This window comes from Eulemur rufifrons, chromosome 30 (genome assembly GCF_041146395.1).
Source record: "Eulemur rufifrons isolate Redbay chromosome 30, OSU_ERuf_1, whole genome shotgun sequence".
Lineage (NCBI taxonomy): Eukaryota > Metazoa > Chordata > Mammalia > Primates > Lemuridae > Eulemur > Eulemur rufifrons.
In genome coordinates, this window is record NC_091012.1 from 17,222,237 (window position 1) to 17,247,409 (window position 25,173).

Genomic DNA, 25,173 nt, shown 5'->3' on the forward strand with positions numbered 1-25,173 from the left:
GAAATGCAGTGATATGAAATGTCACAAACCTCATTATTGTGTAAAGAAAGTGCACTTCGGAATATAATTACACATGTGAACAACAAAATACCATCTTGCCTTCCAGTACCAGCGGTGAGTACTGTGAGGACCATTATGAGGGGCGGATGGGAGGGTGGTCCTGCCTGGTCTCTGCAGGCGGCCGAGTCCCTGGAGGTCCGCTGGCACCTGCCCCTGACCGCTGACCACGCTGCACCCTCTTCACACGGAGATGCCTGGTCCTCCAGGAAGGGCCGTGGTTTTTCACTGGTAGTTAAAACCTTCGCTCAAAGGCAGCAGCCCAGGGAGCGCTCAGCAGGAGAGACACTGTCTCAAGTACCAGGTTTTGTTGTGTGTGGTTTTTGTTCAAGTGTGACTTCTGTCTGTAAATTAAGGAGTTTTCAGGCCACCTGGGTTTTGTATTTTCAGTACTGAGAGGTGAAGTCCAAACGCAGGGCCTTTACCCACTGAGAGAGAGCGCACTCCTAGTATTGGTGAGAGGCAAGGTCCCCTTTTGGCACCACAACATTGATATTTTAAAGTAAGAAAAACTTTCCCAGTCGCTAGTTTTAGACACCCTTTTCCTCACAGCTGCCCATGACGTGTCCACACTCAGGGTGATGACAACGCTCTGGCCATCTTCTGTTTTGATTCGCTTCAGCCCTGGCTGCCCAGGCTGGTTGCTGTCCTGGCAGATGCTGATGCGGGGGTCTCCAACACGTGTAAAGGACTCCTCGTGGCATTGTTCACCTGGCAGTGGACCGCAGTGGGGATTGGTACCACAAGAGTCCCATTTTGCGTTACAGTTTTTACTGGTAGCTGGTGTTGACCTAGAGGTGTCTGTTGTACTGATAATGAAGATCCTCATCAATCTAACACTAACCTATTACCTGGCTTCTGTAATCATGCTCACCTGTTGCATTGGCCTCCTGAGACCCCACCCCTTGGAGCACCCCAACCTAATAAAAGTGGAAAACACCCAGTATACAGATTCAGAACTTGGTGATAACTCCCCTCTGAGCCCGCCATTAAATAAACCTTCATTCTCTGTGTGCAGCTTGGTTTGTCCTTGGAACCACACACTGTAACACTTGCTATAACACTCCTACAGTGACCATCTGGACAGAGGTGGTCTGTGACATCTGAAGGATCTGGCTGGCAGCACCTAATGTGCCATGGCTAATTGCAGCAACAGGTTCTACTTTTACTTCCCTGTGATTTCTATTCTCTTGCAGCTGGGCCCTAGCAGAGGCCAACACAGCTGCCTGAGTGACTATGGCTTGTCCTGAGACAGTGTAGGTGTTTGCTGGGGCCAGTCCAGCCACGCTGGTGACTGACACTGCTGGTATCTAGTGGAAGACGTGAACTGTCTGCACGAAGGGTGGCTGGAAGGTCACTAGGTCACCACCTTGCAGTGGTCACTAGGGTGGCAGCAGTGTAGGCAGCAGGCTTAGCCACCTGTAGTAGCTGCCACTGAATGGTGATTAAGACCAGCTGGCTGGACAGAGGTGACTCTGGTGAGCTTTGGGCAACCCAGGCTTCTTGCATGATGGCAAGTCTGGGGTGTGAGTTGCCAGGCTCAGGCTCCCAATGGGCCGGCAAGGCTTCCCTCCACAGGCTCTCAGGGCTCTGGGGCCACTGCAGTGAGCAGACACTACTCCAGCGAGACTGGGAGAGGCTCCTAGAAGAGAGTGGTCACAGAGAGGTTCTAAAGCAAGGTACACTCCTAGGCTAAAAGCCTACTCTGTTAATTTGCTTTCAGAGGCAGGATCTCTACCTTCCAGAATGAGCCTTTGCCTGGTTCTTCCTGGGAATGTGGTACTTGGATGAAATAACAATTCAGACAGAGATTGTCGGGAACTCAATTCTGCCACTCCTTGTCAGTCTTGTAGTATGGATAATTTTTAATGATGTCCATATAAATTCCATTTAGGATGAATTGTTTACCAGGAGCCATTGTAATTGCTTATACTATTGTGCATAGGAATAAGGTGGCTTTGAATCATCCTTTGGGCTTCCTCCACCAGAAACTTCCTTTTCATTTTCTGGGTGCAAGTTTTCAGCCACTAAATTGAGGTCGGATGGCATCAGTGGCCCCATTTTGAAACCTGAAGACTCCACTTCCTGGGGGCTGGATGGGCAGGAGTTGGCAGCACTGATAGTTCCTGCTGGGGAGGGAAGGGAGATGATGAAGTGGGCCATGGTGTTTGGAATGTTGACGGTCAGAGGCGAGAGGTGCGGCTGCACAGCCTTCGCTGGGGACTCAGGCGCTTCTTGCTTCTTCCTCTTCTGGCTGGATAGGGAAGGGAAAGTTGGTTTGAAGTCTGTGCTTGAAAACCTGGTGCATGAAGCTTGGTAGCTGCAGCAGCGGCACCCGGTGCCTCTGGAACACCTGTCCACAAACACACTGCTCTGGCCAAGGCAATGCAACTGGAAATCGCCACTTTACACCTGGGCTGTGCAGGTGGTGGGTCCAGGGCTGTCCAGTCATGGCCAGCGCTGCCGCTCGGGGTCATCAAGATCTCGAGGTGGCACTGGGAGATGAAGCTCGAGTGGCCCATGCTCACATCCACTGAGCCCTGCGACGAGATGCACTTGATGGTCGCCGAGTGCTTGGTAATTAGGTACTCGAATTGGCAGCCCTCCAGCTGCGCCACTTCCCCGCAGCCTGGCCAGGACCACCACCCCTGGCCCCGCCGCCCATGAGGGGGCGCTGCTGAAGCCACTGCCATCGGCCTGAGTAGGAGTCCACCGCCACTCACTGGGAGCTACGAGCCAGAGCAGAGGCCTCCAGTTTGCCAGGGAGCCAGCCAATTAGCAACGGCTAGTGGCCTCAAACTTGATTTAATAAATTGATAATGTTAAATTCAAGCACATATAAACCACTAAGAAATTTCAACAGAATACAAATAAAAGCCAATGAGAAGGAAATCAAAATAGTACCCTACAAAACTTTATTGAATGCAAAGAAGGAATTGATGGAGGGAATAAAGAAAAAAAAGGTAAGAGGTACACAGGAAACAAATAGTAAAATAGCATAGATAAGTTCCCCCTTATCAGTAATTAATTAAGTGTAAACGTATGAAAGTCTACAATGAAAGGAAGAAACTGGAGGAATACATTTTAAACAACAAGCAACAAAATGATCCAAGTATGTGTTATCTACAAAAGCTATATTTTATATTCAAAGATATATATATGTATATATGTTGAAAGTGAAAGGATAGAAAAACATATTCCATGCAACATTAGGTGTCTATGTTATAATCAGACAAAATAAACTCTAACCCAAAACCTTTTATAAAAGATACAGGCCATTATTTATTGAAAAAACAATTGATTCATCAAAAAGATACAATTACAAACATTTATGCACCAGGCAACAGAACGCCAAAATATATGAGACAAGTATTGACAAAATGGAGAGGAGAAATCATTCTACAATACAGGTTGGAAACTTTAATACCCCATTTTCTTTAATGGATAGATGATCTGGACAGAAGATCGGTAAGGAAAGGAAGATTTGAAAAGTGCTATAAACCAGCCAAATAGAGCAGACATAAAGAAATTCCTCCACAGAGCATAATGCACATTTCTATCAAGCCCAGATGGAAAATTCTCCAGGTTAGACCACATATTAAGCAGAAAATAAGTGATAAGAAATGTAAAAAGATGGAAGTTATAACAAGTATCTTCTCTGATCACAATAGAATGAAGCCAGTCATCAAAAACAAAAGGAAAAATGCAAACTTCGTAAATAGGAAATTAAACAGCACAGTCATAAGCAATCAATGAAACAAAGAAGATAATACAAAAGAAATTGGAAAATACTGAGAGGGACATAAAAATGAAAACACAATATAACAGAACATATATTCAGTGAATGCAGTGCTTAGAGGGATGGTTAAAGCAGTGAATGCCTATATGAAACAAGAACAAATGTCTTAAATAAACCTATATTACAATAGAAGGACTTAGAAAAATAAAGTCAAATGAAACCCAAGCCTAATAGAACAAAGGACTAATAAATATTACAGTGAAGACAAATAAAATTGAGAGGAGAAAAACATTAGAGAAAATGAACAAAACTAAAAGTTAGTTCTCCCATAGGATTAAGAAAATTGATAAATATGTAGGTACACTGACCAAGAATATATGAGAGGATATGAATATTTACAATTATAAATGAAAGTGGAGACACTAATAAATACCTTACAGAAATCAAATGGATTATAGAAGAATGATATCAGCCATTGCACAAAGAGATAACCTGAATGAAATGAACAAACTTCTATAAACACATACATTACTGAAAGTGACTGATGATGAAACAGAAAATAGGAACAAACCTATAAAATATAAAGAGGCTAAATCAGAAAAAGAAATCAATCAAATATATTAAAGCAACTCCCAACAAAGAAAAACAGTACTAGATGGCTTTCCTGGTTAAGTCTACCAAATATTTCAGAATTTTTTAAAATCCTCCTCAGACTCTTACAAAAAATAGAAGAGGTAAGGTCACTTCCAAATATATTCTGTGGAGCCAGAATTACCCTGATCTAAAATACAGATAAAGACACCAAAAGAAAATTAGAGATCAATATTCCTTACGGTCATAGATGCAAAAGAGCCTGAACAAAATACTAGCTAATTGAATCAAACAGTATATTTAAAGGATAATACACAAAAAGCAAGTGGAATTATTTCAGGAATGCAAGATTAATTCAATATAAGAAAATCAATTAATTTAATAACACAATAGTAGAACTGAGGAGGAAAACACACACAGCAAATCAGCAAATGCAGAAAAAACATTTAAATAACAACAAAATCTCTTAGCAAGTATGGTTGCACATACCTGTAGTCCCTGCTACCCAGGTGGCTGAGACAGGAGGATTACTTGGGTCTAGGGGAGTTGAAGGCTGCAGTGCTCTCTACCTTGTGCCTGTGAAGCCACTGCACTCCAGCCAGGGCAACATAGTGAGAACTTCTCTCTAAAAATTAAAAAGAAAAACAAAAAAAACACACCTTTTTCTTTTTTTTTATTGACACCTGGCAAATCTACTTTGAATCCATTCTGTTATATGAAGAGGTGTGTGTATGTATATGTGTGTGTGTGTATACACATTTATTATTATTATTACTTCAGCATATTGTGGGGGTAGAAAAGTTTAGGTTATGTATATTGCCCTTGCCTCCCCCCCTCCCCGAGTCAGAGCTTCAAACGTGTCCATCCCCTAGACAGTGCGCATCGCACTTATTATGTTTGTATACATCCATTCACTCCCCCACCCACATCTGCCTGACACCGGATCGATGTTATTCCTGAATGTGTGCTTAGGTGATGATCAGTGCAGAGCTGATGATGGTGAGTACATGTGATGCTTATTTCTCCATTCTTGGAATACTTCACTTAGTAGAATGAGTTCCAACTCTATCCAGGAAAATACAAGAAGTGCTATATCACCATTGTTTCTTATCACTGAGTAGTACTCCATGGTATACAAAAAAAAACCATTTTTGATCAAAGCAGTCAACAAACTAGAAATTGGAAAAAGAGCATTTATTAAAAAAAATTAACAAGTCAATGGGTAAAGGCTAAAATTTCTCCACACCAGCTAAGATTGGGAACAAGAGAAGGATGCTCACTTTTCTCCACTTTATTCAACATTGCACTAGAAGACATAATCAGGTAAATTAGGCAGGAAAAATAATAAAACCCATTCAAATTGAGAAAGAAAAAGTTAAATTCTTGATATTTACATATGGCATGATACTGGCTTTAGAAAAACTCAAATAATCCCTAAAAATTTATCAGAGCTAATGAACAATTAAATAGAATTGTAGGACTCAAAATTAACATACAAAGATCCATGATGTTTCCATATACCAGCAATAATCAACCTGAAGCAAAAATTAAGAAAACAATTCCACAGAATAGAAAATACTCTTGAACTAAGGAATAATTTTAATCAAGGAGGTGAAATAATTGAATGCTGAAAATTACAAATATTTCTAAAACTTAAAGAATAGCCTAATAAATGAAATTGCACCCAGTGTTCATGGATTAAAAAATTCATATTGTTAAGATGGCAATACTCCACAAAGTGATCTATATAGTCAATGTATTCCCTATTTTAAAAAGTGCCTGTCTTTTCAGAAGTGGGAAAGTATATTCTCAAATACATATGGAATTGTCCACCTAATAGCCAAAAAAAAAAAAAACCACGAAAAATAGAAAAATGTATGAGAACTCACACTTTCCAGTTTTAAAATATATTACAAAACTGCAGAATCAAAACTGTGGTAATGGCAAATGGGTAGAAAAGTAAATATATGGAATACAACTGAGAGTCCACAAATAAACCCATATAATTATTGTCAGTTGATTTTTTTTATAGTCACACTTGCATTTGATTTAAAAAATACAAAAATACCCGTGGTTCCTGTACGAATTCTAATTAAGAAACATTACTTTCAGAATAATAATACTCGGTGATAATTTTCAGAAGACTAAGAGCTTCTTTACCATTTAAGGGGTACATAGGGTGCAGGTGTTTACGTGAATGTATTCTTAAATAAGAGACTACACCACTCTAATTTGCCTGGCTGTAGCTCTGTTCCAGGTTACTGACTGCTAGTTCATGTTCCAGAGTTTCTTTGCCAACAGGTTACTTAGAAAAGAGGCACCTCCAAAGTCTTAGAGTGAATTGGGAAAGGGCTGGTTAAATGAGGAAACAGGCTATCATTCCCCTGTAAAAGTTCATCGTTTCCTTTCCCAATGCATCTTTTTATTGAGAACTTCTATTTTTTATCCTGTGTGCCTCCTCTGCCATCTCACACTCTGGCTCTACCTGCTGTATTTTGGCCACCTGCACCTCATTCATTTGTATCAGTTGTAAGATGGAAATTGGTTGATGGGGTTCTTCCTCACGCATCTTTTTAAAGGCACCTTTCTGGGAAATTTTGCTCCTGTAGTTTTTATTGGAAGTTATTCTGACAGCTGAATAACAGGTGGAGCAGTCCCCTCACATACTGGGAAGCAAGGAACTCTTTCTCGTCATTGCACAGTTCTCTATAAGAAGCAGTAAATGATTCTGGGCTGCAGCATGGGGCGGTATTCGGCCTCTTCCTCCCCCCATCCCTGACTCTGCAGGAAGTAGAGCTGCTCAAGGGCATCGTGTTGGCAATCTTCTCCTTCCCCAGGATGTGGGTACTCAGAAGTGGGCTGACACTGTGCTTCACTTTCTGTTTCCTTTCACAGCCTGTAATTGTTTGGGTGCCAGGCTTGAAGTTCTCCAGCACTTCAGCTGTGTGGAAAACCGCCATGGCACGCTCCTTGCATTCAGCTAAGAGTTGCATGGGTGGCAAGCACTGGCCAGGTGCGTCGCTTGAGGGCAGTATTTCCTATATCGCATCACTTTACTTACGTTCCAGCACATATTCGGAATTTTCTACTAAAGCAAGCAAGAGGCTCTTTTCCAATTCGGAGAGGTATTTGGCAGGTTTTATAATTTTGTCCTTTTGTATTTTTCACTATATTCCATCTGGACACTAGCTATGTGAGTCCACTGTGGCGCAAAGAGGCAGCAGCAACATCCTGCCACCAGAGCAAGGGTCACAGCGGGTCCCCTAGGGAGCCTGAGCTAACGATTGTGAACAAGGGTGTAGATGCATTTCAGTGGGAGAGGGGAAGAGTTGTCAACAAATAGTGCTAGAAAAACTGGATATCAACCATGCAGAAAGAATGAAGCTGGACTCCTAGCACAAACCTGTACAAAATTGACTCAAAATGAATCATTTACGCTCATGCAAAGGTAAATGTATTTCTGTGTGTTCAACCCTACTTGTGTTTTAATTGGGTCCCCTATTACCTGTACTCTGACAAACATTTTTCTGTCTGAAGTGATCCTTGGGCATATTCCTGTCACTGGATGTTCAAGTCTTTGTTCCCAGAGGCTTTGCAGGTGATGGCATGGACATGCCACGTTTTGTATAAAGCACAACATAATTGATCTTTTAAGACAACATAAGAATGGTATGTTTTTCATCTGAAGACATTCTTAAAAATGGCTATGTAGAAAATTTGTTTAAACCATTAATCAGACCTTGACTTGGAGAAGCTGCGAAGAGAAACTTTGTTCTCTTCCCCAGGTTAAGAACATACATTACTCACCAGTAAATACTTTGTGGTTAGAGTCTCAATGCAATGTCACAGACTTATTTTATTCTGTGAAACAATTAAAAAATTTCCTTAAGGGAGTAGGTCAAACTACTAAGGAAATAGTTAATTCTTTCAAGCAAATAGCAAGTAGGCAGAATTCTTATCATACTTTTATTTTTATATAAAAATAAATCATGGCTGATGATTGTTTTATGCTGCCTCTACTGATTAACAATTCTTATATTTTAAAGAAAACTTTACTTAACTTCAACTCGAAAAACACACAGAACTATGTATGTAGAAGTTCCAGAAACACAAGAACACTAATATTAAAGCAAAAAAAAATTGAAAAACAGTTTGTAGGTAGATACAGATATAATAAATAAAAATATTTTTATATTTTATAAAAATTTATTGAAATGTAATGAATCAATTTCACTTTTTAGTTTTGATCACTATCCTTTTGTCTTTTCAAATCATTTTAATATTTTTATACTAAAAGTGCATAATGTGGGTGTGTGGGCATGAAAGTGTGTACAATTTATAAATATTTGAGAATAATAGTGTACAACTTTTTCACGCACATTTTGAATGTGAGTATGTAATGGAGTGTACCTAAATATTTCTCAAAGGTTTATGGATAACAATGGTTAATATTTTTAATGTGGCAAATCTAATTTAGAAAATTGTTACAATCTTTAATCTCACAACTAAAATAATGCTTTTTAATTTTTCTAAAGAATATTGAATATTTTCTTATTTACAAATACCAATAACAACAACAGGAAAAGTGTAAACCTTCCACTCTTACCAGTTACAGAGGAAAACATTTTAAAAAATCCCTTCGAATATTTGTGGCATTCAGGAATATGCTATCCTCTCCTTATTGCTATCTTTCATTCATTTCTATTTAATCTTTGTTTTATTTGTAACTCCTCCTTACTGCTTGTACTAGGAAATTTTCAATAAATATATTCAGGCTGCAGCCTGAAGAATACACTGAAGACAATCACTGTGCTTTACACCTAAGATGGTTTAAGTTCCATAAGTCTCTCTAAAATTATCATGGTCAAAATTTTAAGAATTTTCAAAAGTCAACATATTTTTATTAAAAAATATACATGTTCATAAAGTAGTTATATTTTTATTTGTCAAAATTATTGGAGGTTCTATGTAAGAATTGGATGGTAATTTGCAAATTGGTTTTTACATATGACTTCAGTCTGTTGCTTTGTAAGCTAGAGTATCCCTGTAAGAATGATACATGGAAAACAAAGTCAAATACGTAAGAAAAGCAATTCCAATTTGTAACTTGCTCATATAAACAAAAAAATACATCAAGTATGTTTAATTAATTCAAACTAGCTAGTGGACAATTTACTAAGTTCTATTAGTGAAACAAAAAAGTGGTAGGTTGTTCAGTGTAAAAAAAGAAAATGTCTCCACAGCTTTATACTACCATCCAGATTTTAAAGACATATCTGACCTTTCCATGTAATATTTTTATAGAGTGAAAAGTCTTGCAGGTTCTTAAACATATTTGCTTTTCTTGTCACCCATTACTAACCAAAATTTTCACATTTATTTGTGTTCTTATATATTGTAGTATTTTCCCCTTCACAGAAAACAGGCAATTAAAAACAGTAATAATTTCCTTCTTCCACTAAAACCTCACTGTCAGAACAGCTTTTAGATGGTTGTGTGTAATCAGTAAATATCTTTTGAAAAACTAAGACTTTAGCCTGTACTTCTCACAAGGGATATGAGTTTTATTATTTCAAACCTACATTCAATATATATATATATATATATATATATATATATATTTTTTTTTTTTTTGAGACAGAGTCTCACTCTGTTGCCCAGGCTAGAGTGAGTGCCGTGGCGTCAGCCTAGCTCACAGCAACCTCAAACTCCTGAGCTCAAGCAATCCTCCTGTCTCAGCCTCCCGAGTAGCTGGGACTACAGGCATGCACCACCATGCCCGGCTATACATTCAATATATTGATTTATGGAGATTGGGAAAGAACATACCTTATTTTGGACCTAGTCATTTGTAAATAATTAGGATAAGGAAGAATTTTAGTGGCCAATCAGTTACATTAAAATGCATTTCTTTATTAACTGTCACATGTATAGATATGTACTTGGTACTAAAAGTTAAAAAAATTTCAGTCAAAAATTCAAAGAATTTACACAAATGTATGGGTGACAAACACATACAACATTCCTATAATTCAATATAAAATTTAAATGTTAAACAAAATGTAGGTAGAAGAATAAATCTGAATTTATTAGGAAGGTTCAAAGCAAAAGCGGTATTTGAGTTGGATTTAAAGACTAGATAGATGGTAAGGGAAGAGCATGATATTACAGGCAAAGAAGGAAAGTGGCACAGTCAGAGACCAGTTTAGGTTTATTCTGAGAATGAGGAGTGTACTGAGGTGAGGACTTCAGGTTTGTATAGAGAAGAATGAGAATTAGGGACAGAAAAATATATTGCATATAGATTTTGCAAGACAAAAAATATTCCAGTCTCGTGAAATGTAACTTATAAACAACTTGGGCTGTCTACTCACACATACAGCCTTGTGGAACACATGCACTTTCAGAGATGATCTAGAAAGCCAATAAGAAAAGTGACTTTCCTGAGGGAGATGGTGGTTAATGTGAGAAGATGCTGAAGAGGAAAAAGGTTGGATAAGGTGGGGGATATAACCATTTATGTCACTCACGGGATTTAACTGGTAAGAGCTCTTTCAAACGTGGTATGATCAGCAGTGCCAAAAATCTATTATATTAATAATATTATGATATATAGATGATACCTTTAGGAAAAAGAAAATGTAGTGAAAAGGATGGTCATGACTAAGAAAAACCATTTTACAGACAGAGAAATCTTAAACTTTATGCAGGTAAAAGCATGAAGTAAGAAACATTATGACAAGCAGAGGTTTAGGAAAACAAAACAGAACAAAAAAAGAGAATCAGAATCAATCCATGCTGGAGGCTTTTAAGGATTTTGTAATGATCTGCTGGAAAAGGCAAATAAATAAGTAAATGGAGTCTGGGCACGTGGCTCACACCTGTAATCCTAGCACTCTGGGAGGCCAAGGTGGGAGGATTCCTTGAGGTCAGGAGTTCAAGGCCAGCCTGAGCAAGAGCGAGACCCTGTCTCTACCAAAATTAGAAAAAAATTAGCCAGGCAACTAAAAATAGAAACAAAAAATTAGCCGGGTGTGGTGGCTCTCGCCTGTAGTCCCTGCTCCTGGGGAGGCTGAGGTGGGAGGATTGCTTGAGCCCAGGAATTTGAGGTTGCTGTGAGCTAGGCTGACACCACAGCACTGATTCTAGCCCAGGCAATAAAGCAAGACTCTGTCTCAAAAAAATTAAAAAAAAGTAAGTGGAGATGACCTGGGCAGTGATGGACAGGGCAAGGGTCATGAAATATTAGTATTGAGAAGGATTCCAGTGGAATCATGGAAGGCAAATATGGAATTATGGAAAATGTTTTAAGCTATAAATAAGTCAGATTCAAGTTGAGGCACCAAAAACTGCAATGCCTGCAGCCAGGACTGGCCAACAGAAAGGGCCCAATTCTTCTCCATGACAACACCTGACCACACATCGCACAACCAACACTTCAAAAGTTTGAATTAAGTGGGCTACGAAGTTTTGTCTCATCTGCCATATTCAGCTAACTTCCTGCCAATCGACTACCACCTCTTCAAGCCTCTCAACAACTTTTTGCAGGGAAAATGCTTCCACAACCAGCGGGATGCCGAAAATACTTTCCAAGAGTTTGTGGAATCCCAAAGCATGGCTTTTTACACTACAGGAAAAAACAAACTTATTCCTCACTGACAAAAACGTGTTGATTGTAATGGTTACTATTTTGATCAATAAACGTGTTATAATGATTTAAAATTCATGGTCCAAAACCACAATTATTTTTGCACCAAATCTAAGACAAAGACTCCATCTAGTATATCAAAGGGCATGATGTCAGCAGGGACCAGATGTTCAGAGACTACACCCAACCAGATAAGAATGTAACCCTTTACTACCAGTCCTCACCAGAGGACTGAAGGGTGATAAAAAGAGCAGGGCTTCACCAGCTAGGTGAGGTCATCTCTATAGACACCATCTTGCTGTCACTTGTGGTCAGCACCTGGCATTTTCTTTTGAAAGATTTTGATGATCATGCAGATCAGCCCAAAATACTCTTCTTATCCATGTTGCTCTCCTTGGACTGGTTCATTAACTCCTTTTCATGTCCTCTTTCTTTTGATGTTAAATGTTACTTTGTTGGATATGAAAATTTTAATCTATAGCATGTATATATTAAGTATACTACTATGTATGGTTTGCAATATTGACAGACTTGTGGATTCGCTTGCATCTGTGTACCAATGGCTCTGACTACTGAGAGAGCCAGTTGTACTAAAGAGAATTTTCTTTTTGGAAACTCCATGAAGCTCACAGCTTTTATGATTAAAATAGCATCAGTAAAAGTCTGGACTTGCAGAAAGACACAACCATACATGGAGCTGGTTCTGTCTGAACCTGTGCCACTCAAGACAATATGCTTTACCGATCTCATGCTTGGATGGTATGACATTGTCAAGTGTTATAAAGGTGTGGAAACTATTGATCTCAATATCTGCACATGTCTGAAGAAGATAAATGTTAAGACATGACTGTTGCTGATAACAACAGAGGACCTAATGAAGGCAACTGTTAGATCTCTGCTACATATCAATATCCAGGCTGAATGTGTTGTCCAACTCCTAATAAAATTTAACTGTTACTGAAATTTACTCCCTTACAGGCATTTTACACATATCAAGTTATTCAATCTTCTTTTTTTTTTTTTTTTTTTTTTCGAGACAGAGTCTCGCTTTGTTGCCCGGGCTAGAGTGAGTGCCATGGCATCAGCCTAGCTCACAGCAACCTCAAACTCCTGGGCTTAAGCGATCCTGCTGCCTCAGCCTCCCGAGTAGCTGGGACTACAGGCATGCGCCACAATGCCCGGCTAATTTTTTCTATATATATTTTAGTTGTCCAGATAATTTCTTTCTATTTTTAGTAGAGACGGGGTCTCACTCTTGCTCAGGCTGGTCTCGAACTCCTGACCTTGAGCGATCCACCCGCCTCGGCCTCCCAGAGTGCTAGGATTACAGGCGTGAGCCACCACGCCCGGCCTCAATCTTCTTTAAAACAATAAATATCATAGGCTGAATATGATAGAAGTCAGTGAATTTCACTTCTGTAGGTCTTGCTCAGATAAGTAATTGAAATACTTTATCCTTAGCAGTTTGATATATTATCAACTCAGGTGTGGTTATGCAAATCAAAAGACCAATAGTAGACCTACACACAGAAACCAATTGTGTAAGACAGAAATAAAAATTTTCAAGAAAAATACATGAAGTGGATTTTATCATATTATGTTTCCTACTTTTTGTCTTTCTGCCTTCCCAGTCAACCAGAATTTCTAGCAAATGCTCAATTCCACCATGATTTCTCAGTTCCTCTTCAAGGGCTTTGCTAAAGGCTGGAAACTAAGGTTCTTGCACTCCATGCTATTCCTATGACGTACTTGGCACCCTGTTTGGGAATCTTTTCATCATCTTTGTCACCCGTGTCAACCAGAACGTTCACAGGCCCTTGTATTCCTGAGGAATTTGTGCATTATGAATATGTGCTATATTTCTATCACTGCCTTCGATGCCTGTGTTAACTCTGTCACTGAAAACAGGGCCCTCTCAGTGGATGGGTGTACAACTCAGATCTTCTTGGACATTTGTTGTGTGTATGTAGTTTCTTTTCCTCACCATCATGGCCCACAACCACTGTGTGGCCATCTGGCAGGCCCTCCATTCCCCAGTCCTCATATACCACCACTTTTGTGTCTGAATAGCACTGGCTTCCATACTCAGTGGTCTCTTCTATGCAGGCATGCACACTGTCAACACCTTCCACTGGCCCTTCTGTGGTTCATCAATTCTCCTGTGATGTGCCCCCTCTGTTGAGGCTCTCTTGCTGTGACCCCTCCAGCAATGTGCTCTTACTTCTTGCCTCTGCCATAGGAGTTTGTGGTGGCTGCTCTATCTTAATGCCCATGTTATATATTTGCACATTTTCCAATGTGCTCAAATTTCCAACCAGACAGTGAAGAAAGGCCTTTTCTCACCCATGCCTCTTATATACAAACAGTGCCTGTCTTCCTCAGTTCTCTCATGTGTATGTACCTACAGGCTTGGGTAACTTCTGAAACAATTCAGGATATAATTCTTTCTGTATTTTATACTATATAGCTTCCATTCTTGAATCCTATTATAGTGTGAGAAGAATAGAAAGGTTGGCACCACATCTAAATTTTTCTGTACTCACCTTTTTGTACTCAACTTTTCTGGTATTATAAGGATTAAGTCACACAATGTAAAGGCTTCTTCCCAGTGCAACATACCATACTTATGAGCACATAGTACATGCTCAGTAGACATTGCATTATGCTGGTCTTCACTTTGGAAAATAAGTATCTGTGTTGTGATGACTGTTGGGCATAAGACACTCTGTATGCTGTGCTTGCTGTCTCTAGCTGAGTGCTACTAATAATGGATCTAGGTTGAGCAACATCAGCACTAAAACCAGACTTGACAAAGAAGCCAATTAATGTCCCCCTTCCACACCAGCAGATCACATTTCTTAGATTGAGACCCACAATATGACACGATTTCTATTCACATTGATGGTTCAGAGACAATTTTTAAGTAATTGCCTCTCAGCCTAGGCTTTCAATTAGGATCACCTGGCTAGCTTGAAAGAAACACCATCACCTGTCTATTGGGCTGGGTGGGAACATCCATGTGGTTTTAATTGTGCCCCAAATAATTCTAATTTGATACCAGGCTTAAGAATTAGAACTCCCAAATACATTCATGAGATTGAGTTTAGACTTTGTTCCAGAGAGAAGTCACAGGGCCTGCTGCTTTGGGTTTGGTAGGGGCAGATCAGTGTGGTCCAGGTTCCCACTGCTGTAGCAGAAAGTCCTGGCACATGTGGCAGGGGGAGGTCACCAAGGGAAAGACAGGAGAACCTCACATTTTAATATCCATCAGGAAACATCATACCTGACTGTCTCCTGTGACTAAGAACCAGTGAGTGTAGCCTTTTCTGCATTTTGTGGTCCTCCTGCTTGTGGATGCTGTGTAAACAGGTGAAGAGATTATGCTGACTCCTTTCAGGGCATAATCTCAAGATGCAATTCTAATTGTTCTACACAGTCTCACCTGAAAAGAAATTTCAGAGTAGGAGAAGGAGAAGGAGAAATGGCTGTTTTTCAGGTAAGTGTGTCCCAGGTTAGGGGCTGTGTCCACAATTCCTCCTGGAATGTCATGCAGAACTTCAATTTTTAGAACGTGTAAGCCTTTACTTTACTTCTGATGTTTATGCCTAATGAGTTTTCTTCCACTACATTTTTTTTTTCATTTCTTCTTAGGATACTCAAGGAGTCCTGGAAAATCATTCCTCCCTATATAATAAAACCTGCTCTGCATTCTCTTCACCCAAGCTTCTTAATAAAATAATCAAGTTTCATAATAAATGTGTGATATGTAATATTGAAAATGTTCCCATTGGGACAGGTCAACTTATAATAGTGTGGATATTGATATTCCTACTGGAGATGAGATAGGGTCTTTGTATTTGAGTGAAGAAGGGCAACATGTACTTTCAAGGTTTCATCTGGATGTTTTCATCAGCTCTATGTGAAATAGTATTTGGAAAATGCAGAAAGAGGATGGCATTGATTGCCTAGGATAACAAGAAAATTATGGAAAAATAAAAAATAGAAGACTTGCTCTGTATAATGAAAAAGTATTTACGTACAGTATTAAAGATGACAAAACATGGGAAATATCTATAACTTGAATTTTGCATAAAACTGATGATTCTTCATGGTTACATATTGTTGGGCACTACCATCCCAGCAGTGATTTTTTTATCCTCTGTGTGATGGTGTCTAATACAAATTTGTCCCACTACAGTTGATGTTAATTTCATTCACTTGGTTAAGGTGCTCTCTGAAAGATTCATCCAATGTAAATTTAATTGTTTTTCTCTTTATTATTAAGTGTTTTTTGGAGATTTACTGACGGATGTGCATGAACCATCACATTTACACTGGAAGCTCCCCTTTCTTTTTATACCTTGCTTGGAAAATGAAGGCTCTTATCTTTGTCTTCTGGTCAGATGAACTGAGATAAATTGAAAGTCTGCCAGTTACTGGATGTTGACAAAATACTGTGCTTACGTTAGAAGCACTGGCTTCACTGGTTATATTATGTGAAATGCAGAGACTCAGACCCCACCCCAGATCTCCTGAATTAGAATCTGTATTTTAACAAGATATACAGTTCATTACTGTACACGTGAAAATTGGGTGATGCCTTCTAACTCACTGTTTCTGTGTGTGAGAAATATGCACAACTTATTTCATATGATGTAAATATAGCACACATAAATTTATATTGCTGTGTTGAGGCCCTTTATTTTATTTTATTTCTTTATGTATTTTTTATTTTTTTGGAGACAGAGTCTCACTCTGTTGCCCAGGATAGGGTGTCATGGCGTCAGCCTAGCTCACAGCAACCTCAAACTCCTGGGATCAAGTGATACCTCTGCCTCAGCTTCCTGAGTAGCTGGGACTACAGGCATGTGCCACGATGCCCAGATAATTTTTCTATACATATTTTTAGTTGTCCATATAATTTCTTTCTATTTTTAGTAGAGACGGGGTATCAGTCTTGTCAGGCTGGTCTCAAACTCCTGAGCTCAAAAAAATCTGCCCGCCTCGGCCTCTCAGAGTGCTAGGATTATAGGCGTGAGCCACCGCGCCCAGCCAAGGCCCTTAATTTTATATTAAATACTTTATCATGCATTACAGTATCATATGCACACCAATTTCATACATGTTATATGATCTTCATTTCTGAGAATTAGAGAATATGTTCAAGAATATCACTGTGCTAAAAAATAGCTTTTTGGATAATTCCGGTCACCCATATGTCAGAAACAGTTCTCATAACTTTAATTTTCCTTGTAGTCAAATTAAGAACTCTCTCCTTGGAAACTTGGGAAATATGTGTCTTTTTTCAGGAACTGGTGACATTCAGGGATGTGGCCATAGAATTTTCTCCAGAGGAGTGGGCATGCCTTGACAACGCACAGCAAAATTTGTATAGGGATGTGATGTTAGAGAACTACGGAAACCTAGTCTCCCTTGGTGAGGATCACTTCAATACACAATTCCTATTCCACACCAAGGGCATTATTTTATTTTTGTAGATTATTTCTTGGAAGTTTCTACTTTACATGAATGAGTTTTATATCCCTGCTTTTAAAGAAAATTTGAAGGATTTTGGTGTAGAAAATAAAATCACTAGATGTCTCATCTTATGAACCTTTTCCTTTCTTGAGCTGATCTGTATACTTCACTCTAGATTAGTGGTTCCTCTAGAAATCAGGGTACATAATTGTTGCCTGCACCTTAGAATACAATTTCCACCACTTATTTTTTATTTGGTGCTAGTGGGAGTTGGTGCTCTGGGGGCATAAATTTGGAATAATTTCTTATCATTCTACATTGTCTGTAAGAAAACAATATTTTGGAAAACAGTTTTCCAGAATCTTCCATAATATTCTGTCCATAATTATAGTACTTATAAGATTAGTAACTAGAAAGTCTGCAGCAAGAGTCATGTGAATTCTTTCTAATAAAACAGGTCTTGCTGTCTCAAAGCCAGAGCTGATCACATGTCTGGAGCAAAGGATAGAGCCCTGGATTATGAAGAAAGAGGGAACAGCTAAATATCCAGGTAGGTGAGATTCAGTAAAGCAGATAACAAGTGTTACAGAGCCAAAGCTCAAGGAGAAAGGCAGATATAAAAACGTGGTTTGGAATGCTCTGCTCTATTGGAAATGTTTTTTGAGAAGCCTGTGTATGTTTCTCTTTCTCTTACAGAAGGACATCTTCTGTCCCATGCTCTTAAACTCTCTAAGAACTGTACCCCTACAGTGATCTTCCTTAGAATTCAGTGAGAGCTAAAGTTCTTGTCATGGCTTATAAGGGACTACGTTATCTGTAAACACTTCTATTGTTGGGGGAGATATGGGAATATCTGTACATATTTTGAAGACCTCTACATTAAAGCACCTTTTGATAGCGTTTTGCTTTGCTTCCCCATCTGGTGTACAGGGGTTGATCATACCTCTCTGCAAACTGAAACTTCTGGGCTCCAGGGATCCTACTACCTCAATCTTACAAGTACCTAGGACTATGGGCATGAGCCACCATGGCCAGCTGATTTATTCCTATTATTATTATTTTTGTTAAAATGGAGTCTCATTATGTGGCTGGGGCTAGTTTCAAGATCCTGACCTCAACTGATCCTCCTTTCTTGGCTTCCCAAAGTGCTGGGATTATAGTTGTGATCCACCATGCCCAGCTCCATTTTAGAAGTTCCATTTGTTGCCTCATTTTTGAAATGTGTAAAATGGAATAGTGGAGAAATTGTGATTTGCTTCAGTAATGCTAGAGACATTAGGGACAGATGTTTCATATTTTCTGCATCATGATTCACAATTCTAAGGTTTCAGAGGCGACCCTACAGAAATTCAGACTCATTAATTTTATACAAATGCATGGCCTCTTCCTAAACCTAAGAACATCTAATGGTATTTCACTTCAAAATACCCTTTTTTTTTTTCTTTTTCAAATACTTATTATTAGTATCTGGAGATATGCCTAAGGAAAACTCTAATAGAACTTATCTGCAAATTTAGAAATATTAGATCTATCAAAATATCCTTTTTTCTTTTTTATGTATATTCTTTTTTTCTAGTATAAAATAAGAGTAAAATTTCAGCTTTATTGTAACCAGATTCCCAAACTGTAATATAGTTTATTTTCCCTACTCACTTCATAGAATTCTTAAATATACTGCCTCCTTGAGTGCTTCAAATTGCTGAATATATTCATACTCCCAATTGATACATTATATTTTGATACTTATATTCCATAATTTTCCACTATTTAGTACTATCAGGAAATTATCATTCATATATATGTGTGTATGTGTGTATATATATTTGTGTGTGTGTGTTTAACTGGTAAATTTTTCCACAAATAAGAATTGCATAACTGTATACATTTATTGTATACATTGTAAGTATTGCTGCAGTATACATGGGAGTGAAGAATTTTCTTGAGATACTTATTTTACACCTTTGGTTATACTCATAAGTAGAATTGATGAATGATAAGGCAGTTCCATTATTTACATTTTTAAACAAATCTCTGATGGTATTACTGGTTTACAATCAATAACTGTACAGGGATTGCTTTTCTGCACACTTTACCCACACTTGTTATGTCTCTTTTTTTGGACATTAGTCATTTTAACAGTTGTGAGGTGATACCTTATGATAATTTTGATTTGTGTTTGCATGATATTTTGGTGATGCTGAGTTACTCTTCATGTTACCTTCATAAAAGAATTTTATGCCTCTCATTTAAATATTTATTACATCTGGAGTTAGTTTTTGAATATCATGTAAGAAAAATAGCCTATTTTTATTCATTTGTTTATGGGTATCCAGTTTTCCAGCAACAAGCATTGAAGAGAGCATAATTTATGCATTGCGCATTGCTAGTGCCTTAGGTAAAGGTTGGTTGACTTTATATACTTCGGTTTATTTCTGAGCTCTCCATTCTGTTCCATTGTTTTTTGTGTTGGTTTTATGTGCATATTTTGTTTTTATTACTATCACCTTGAAATATAGTTTGAAACCAGAAAGTGTGATGCCAGAACCTTTTTTCTTCTTTCTCAATATTGTTCTGGCTCATCAAAGTTACATGAGATATCATCCAAATGTTAGGATTTGTTTGTTAATACTGTGAGTAATGTCCCTGGAATTTTGATAGGGAGTGCATTGAACCTATACATTGTTTTGGATAATATCTTTCTATTTACTCATGTCATCTTCAACTTCTTTTATTGATACCTTATAGTACTCAGTGTAAAGTTGTTGTTTTTTTTTTACTACTTTGGTTAAATTTATTTCTTAGCATTCTATTCTCTTGATGTTATTGTAACTGAGAGTGTTTTCCTTTTTTATTGGATAGTTTATTAGTGTGTAGAAAAACAACTGATGTCTGAATGTAAATTTTATATCCTGTGACTTAACTGAGTGGTTTTATTACTTTATAAGGGTTTTTTTCCTGTCTTCTTTATGGTTTTTGATATATAAGATAATGCCATCTGAAAACAGTGTTATTTTTACATTCTCCTGTCTAATATGAGTGGATTCTTCTCATGTTCTTGCCTAGTTTTTCTGCTTAGGTCTTGTAATAATATCATAAAATAGAAGCATTAAGAGTGGTTGCACATTATCCTTATACTGGTATCTGTGCATGTGAAGGATTAAATACCTTTTCCAGTTTTTATAAGCTTGCTTTGGAAGGTAAAGATGTTTCCTTTTGGGTACTTGGGCTAAAGGTATGTCCAGTGGGTTTTCAATGAAGAGTTGCTTTAGCTAGGTCACAAGGCTGCCCCTTGCTCTGCAGTGGAGTCTGCATTTGATGGGCCAGTTCTGAAGGGCCTGGGGGGTTTTCAATCCTCTCTTGTTTCTGGGTAAGCTGGTGACCTTCAGGATTTTGATCTCTACTCAAACATACTACAGTATGATTGTGCAGTTGAGTCTGCATATGGTGGGGCTGATACCAGCTGTGTGCATGGGTGTGGCTCCCAATGAGTACCTTGGAAGTTTCCCTTCAGGTCTCTGTGTGGATCTATGCACTGAAAGAACTGGCCATGGACTGTAGTTGAGACAGCTGCAGCAGAATCACAGGTCTGCTTTTCAGATGACAGTAAGACCAAATTATTCAGGTCTGCCTCCATGACTGCAGATAGGTGTGTTTCTCCCAAAGTCTCTGGATGAGCAGCACCACTGCAACTTTGTCGCAGGAACAGTTAGAGACTCCATGTATCCAGGTTGGTTGACCCATGATATAGTCTGTAGTCATGACAGTGTGTCCTTAATTTTGGCACCTGAATGAGAGCCTGAATATTCAAAATGACCCTCCAGGATCTATGGTTCCACTAGGGTTTAATGACCTTCTATTTAAGTCCCCAAATTCAGATAAGTGTAATTTTCCATGGATGGCCACCAAGGTTTTGTTGTTGTTTGGAAAAATACAAGTGGATCCTTCACCTCCCACCATATTGCTGAGTTTAGTCTCCTGATATATTTTTAATTTCTGATCTGTTCTGTTTCAATTTTTTATAATTTTAGAATCAAAGGTTCAGAATAACATGACAGCATTTCAATTTCTCTACATTCTCACCGTATGTATGTATGTATTTGTATATATATTTATTTATTTAAAAGCTCTCAATGTAATGAATGTGAGGTGATATCTCATTGTGATTTTGCTTTGCATTTCTCTAAAGATTAACAATTTTCAGAATCCTTTCAAATTTTGTTTGTCCATTTGTATTTCTTCTTGCAGAAATGCCAGATCAATCCATTGTCCATTTTTCAATCAAGCTATACACTTTTTGTTGTTGAATTTTAGTCATTGTTTATATCTTCATGATGTTAACCCCTATCAAATATGTGATTTGCATCTATTTTTACCCATTTTGTAGGAGGCACTTTTACTCCATTTAGTCTTTTCTTTGTGCAGAAATTTTGAAGTTTGATGCAATCCCATTTTTCTTTTCTTCATTTTTATTGCTTATGTATTTGATATGACATCTACTAAAAAAGTGCCAGGACCAATATCATGATCTTTCCCCTTTATTTTCTTCTAAGAGTTTTATACATGTATTTCTCTTTTTTTATTTCAGCTTATTATGGGGGTACAAAAGTTTAGGTTATGTATATTGCCCATGCCCCCCGACACCACCTGAGTCAGAGCTTCAAGCGTGCCCATTCCCCAGACAGTGCGCATTGCACTCATTACCTATGTATACACCCATCCCCTCCCCCACCCACATCTGCCCGACACCCAATCAATGTTATTCCTGAATGTGCTCATAGGTGATGATCAGTGAAATCAATTTGACAGTGAGTACATGTGGTGCTTATTTTTCCATTCTTGGGATACTTCACTTAGGAGAATGGGTTCCAACTCAATTGCCCATCAATACATGAGTGGATTAATAAAATGTGGTATATGTATACCATGGAGTACTACTCAGCTTAGGAAACAATGGTGATATAACATGTTGTTTTTATTCCTGAAGATTTGTTTTCAAATCAAGAAGTACAATGTCTCTTTGTTTTTATTTTCTAAAACAGTCTGACTATTTATTGTTCCAATACATTTTAGAATTTATTTTATTTGTTTTTTTTTATTTCAGCTTATTATGGGGGTACAAAATTTAGGTTATGTATATTGCCCATGCCCCCTACCCCCCCGTCAGAGCTTCAAGCATGTCCATTACCCAGACAGTGTGCATCACACTCATTATTTAGGTATACACCCATCCCCTCCTGCCACCCCCCTCATCTGCCCGACACCCAATTGGTGTTATTCCCAGATGTGCACTTAGGTGATGATCAGGGAAAACAATTTGCTGGTGAGTACATGTGGTGCTTATTTTTCCATTCTTGGGATACTTCACTTAGTAGAATGGGTTCTAACTCCTTTATATATCTCCAGATCAAGTATGATTGGAACTTATTGACATTGCATTAAATTTGTATATTATTGTGGATACTATTGACATCTGAACAATTTTAAATCATCTGACCATTCAGCATGAATACATTTAAGAGTGTGTTTATTTTTGACATATTTTTGTATTAGCCAGTTTATCCTTTCCTTTTGATTTCTAGGTCCACTTCATTTTTGCCAAAAAATATATGTTTTATGTTTTTAGCCTTCTTCAAGTTGATAAGACTTAAGTGTCCTAACAGCATTTGCCGTGTCTGATTGAAACTATTGTGTATTCTGCTATCTTTGACTGAAGAGCTCTGTAAATATCTTTCACATCTAATTGGTCTATAATGTTTTTCCCATTATCTGTTTCTTATTGATCTTATATCAAATTTTTGTATTCATCATTGAAAGTGAGGTCTCCAAGTCTCCTATAATTAGTGTGTTGCTAGGTGTTTCTTGCAACACTTCTGTCTGCACTTTTGTTCATATTTGCTTAATATATTTAAAAGCCATGATGTATATAATATATATTTAAAAATATCTATGATAAAATATGTGCATTGCATATATATCTTCTATGTTTATTCTGTGCTATAGATTTCTGCTAAATGACCCATTTTATCATTATATTATAAGCAGTCTTTTGTCTCTTCTGATGGTTTTTGACTTAAAGGGTATTTCCTTTAATTATGGCCAAAATATCCTCCTCTAATTATTTACATACATTTATTTTTACAATTGCTTTCAACCAATTTGACTTTTCAGAGCTAAAGGAAGGCTTTCATAGGTGGCATATTGTAGGGCACTGTTTGTTTTTAATCGACAAAATCATCTTATTTTTCATTAGAGAATTTAAACCACTTATATTTAAAGTAACTTCTAAAGGATATGAAGTTACCACTGAAATTTGTTAATTCTTTCCCATGTGCCCTGTAGATACATGGTTCCTCACTGCCTGTCTTATTGTCTTTATTTTTGTTTCCTTGATTTGGAAGTGACATGCTTTGATTGCTTTCCCATTTGCTTTTGCATACCTTCTACAGGCATTCTGTTTGTGACCACATTAGGAAATGGAGACTACCTAAATAATCTCTATGTTATAACAATATATCTTAATCTCATAACAGCTTCACTTCAAGTAAATAAAAAACCTATACGTCTTAAAGTGCCACATGTTCTTATTAACGTCACAAATTATACCTTTTATATTGTATATATGAGAACAACTTTTTGCACATTTATGCCTTCAGTTTTTTTTAATTCTATAGAAGTATTATGAGGGTTTATGAACCATCATGATCATATAGAATTCTATATCTGTTTATAGATTTATCTTTAACACAGAGCTTTATGTTTTTAAGTGTTTATAATGCTACCCAACATCATTTTATTTTTCATCACAGTGGACTCCCTTTACCTTTCTTCTGGCCTATTCCCATGGTGATGAACACCATTGACTTTTGCTTAACTTGGAAAATCTTTAATTTTTCTCTTGTTTTTGAAAAAATATTTCCCAGAGGAAGCCTTCTTAGTTGGTAGTACTTTGTTTATCACTCTGGAATTTAGAAAAGTCTCAGCTGTCTTATTCTCCAAATAATCTTTCTGCCATTTTCCCACTATATTCTTCTTCTAGGAATCTTTCTTAGATACATTGGTCTACCTGATTCTGTCCAAAAGACCCATACTCCACCTTCAGTTGTGTTCATTTTAAAATTTTGCTTCCATGACTCAATATTTATAAATGAAATGTCTTCAACTTTCTGATTCTTCTGCTTCATTAAGTGTGCTTCTGTGATTCTCTAGACAATTTTTCAGCTCAGGTATTGTATTTTTCAGATCCACAATTTGTGTTGGGTTCTTGTTATAGTTTTTATGTCTGTTAATATCTCAGTTTCTTCAGGCATCATTTTGCAGATTTTGTTGTCTGTGTTTCCTTTTGTTTGTAGGGGATGTTTCAGATGATTATTTTTAATGTTTTTCAGATACTGCAAATATCTCCATTTCTTAAGCATTGATTCCTGGAGATTTATGTTTTTTGTTACTGTGGAACAGGTTTTGTGAATCCTCTGTATTCCCTGAAATCTTGTGATAAGTTCAGTTAATTTTATCTTTGTTTTTACCTATGTATTGTAATTTTGTGTGACAATATTCAACTCTGCTCCCTTTAACACAGTATGAGTTACTATTTAAATTGGAATTAGCAATTTAGCCATTGCTAAAATAATTCTGTATGTGTTTGCTTGCCTGTATGAGTAAA

General features: G+C 37.7%; 1 protein-coding gene and 1 pseudogene across 1 annotated transcript in view; both read right to left on the bottom strand.

Annotated features, from left to right (window-relative positions):
• LOC138378802 (zinc finger protein 91-like) overlaps window positions 1–25,173 on the bottom strand; it is a 333,199-nt gene that overhangs the window by 127,466 nt on the left and 180,560 nt on the right. The window lies entirely within an intron of this gene.
• On the bottom strand, window positions 479–2,750 carry LOC138377823 (forkhead box protein K2 pseudogene; annotated as a pseudogene).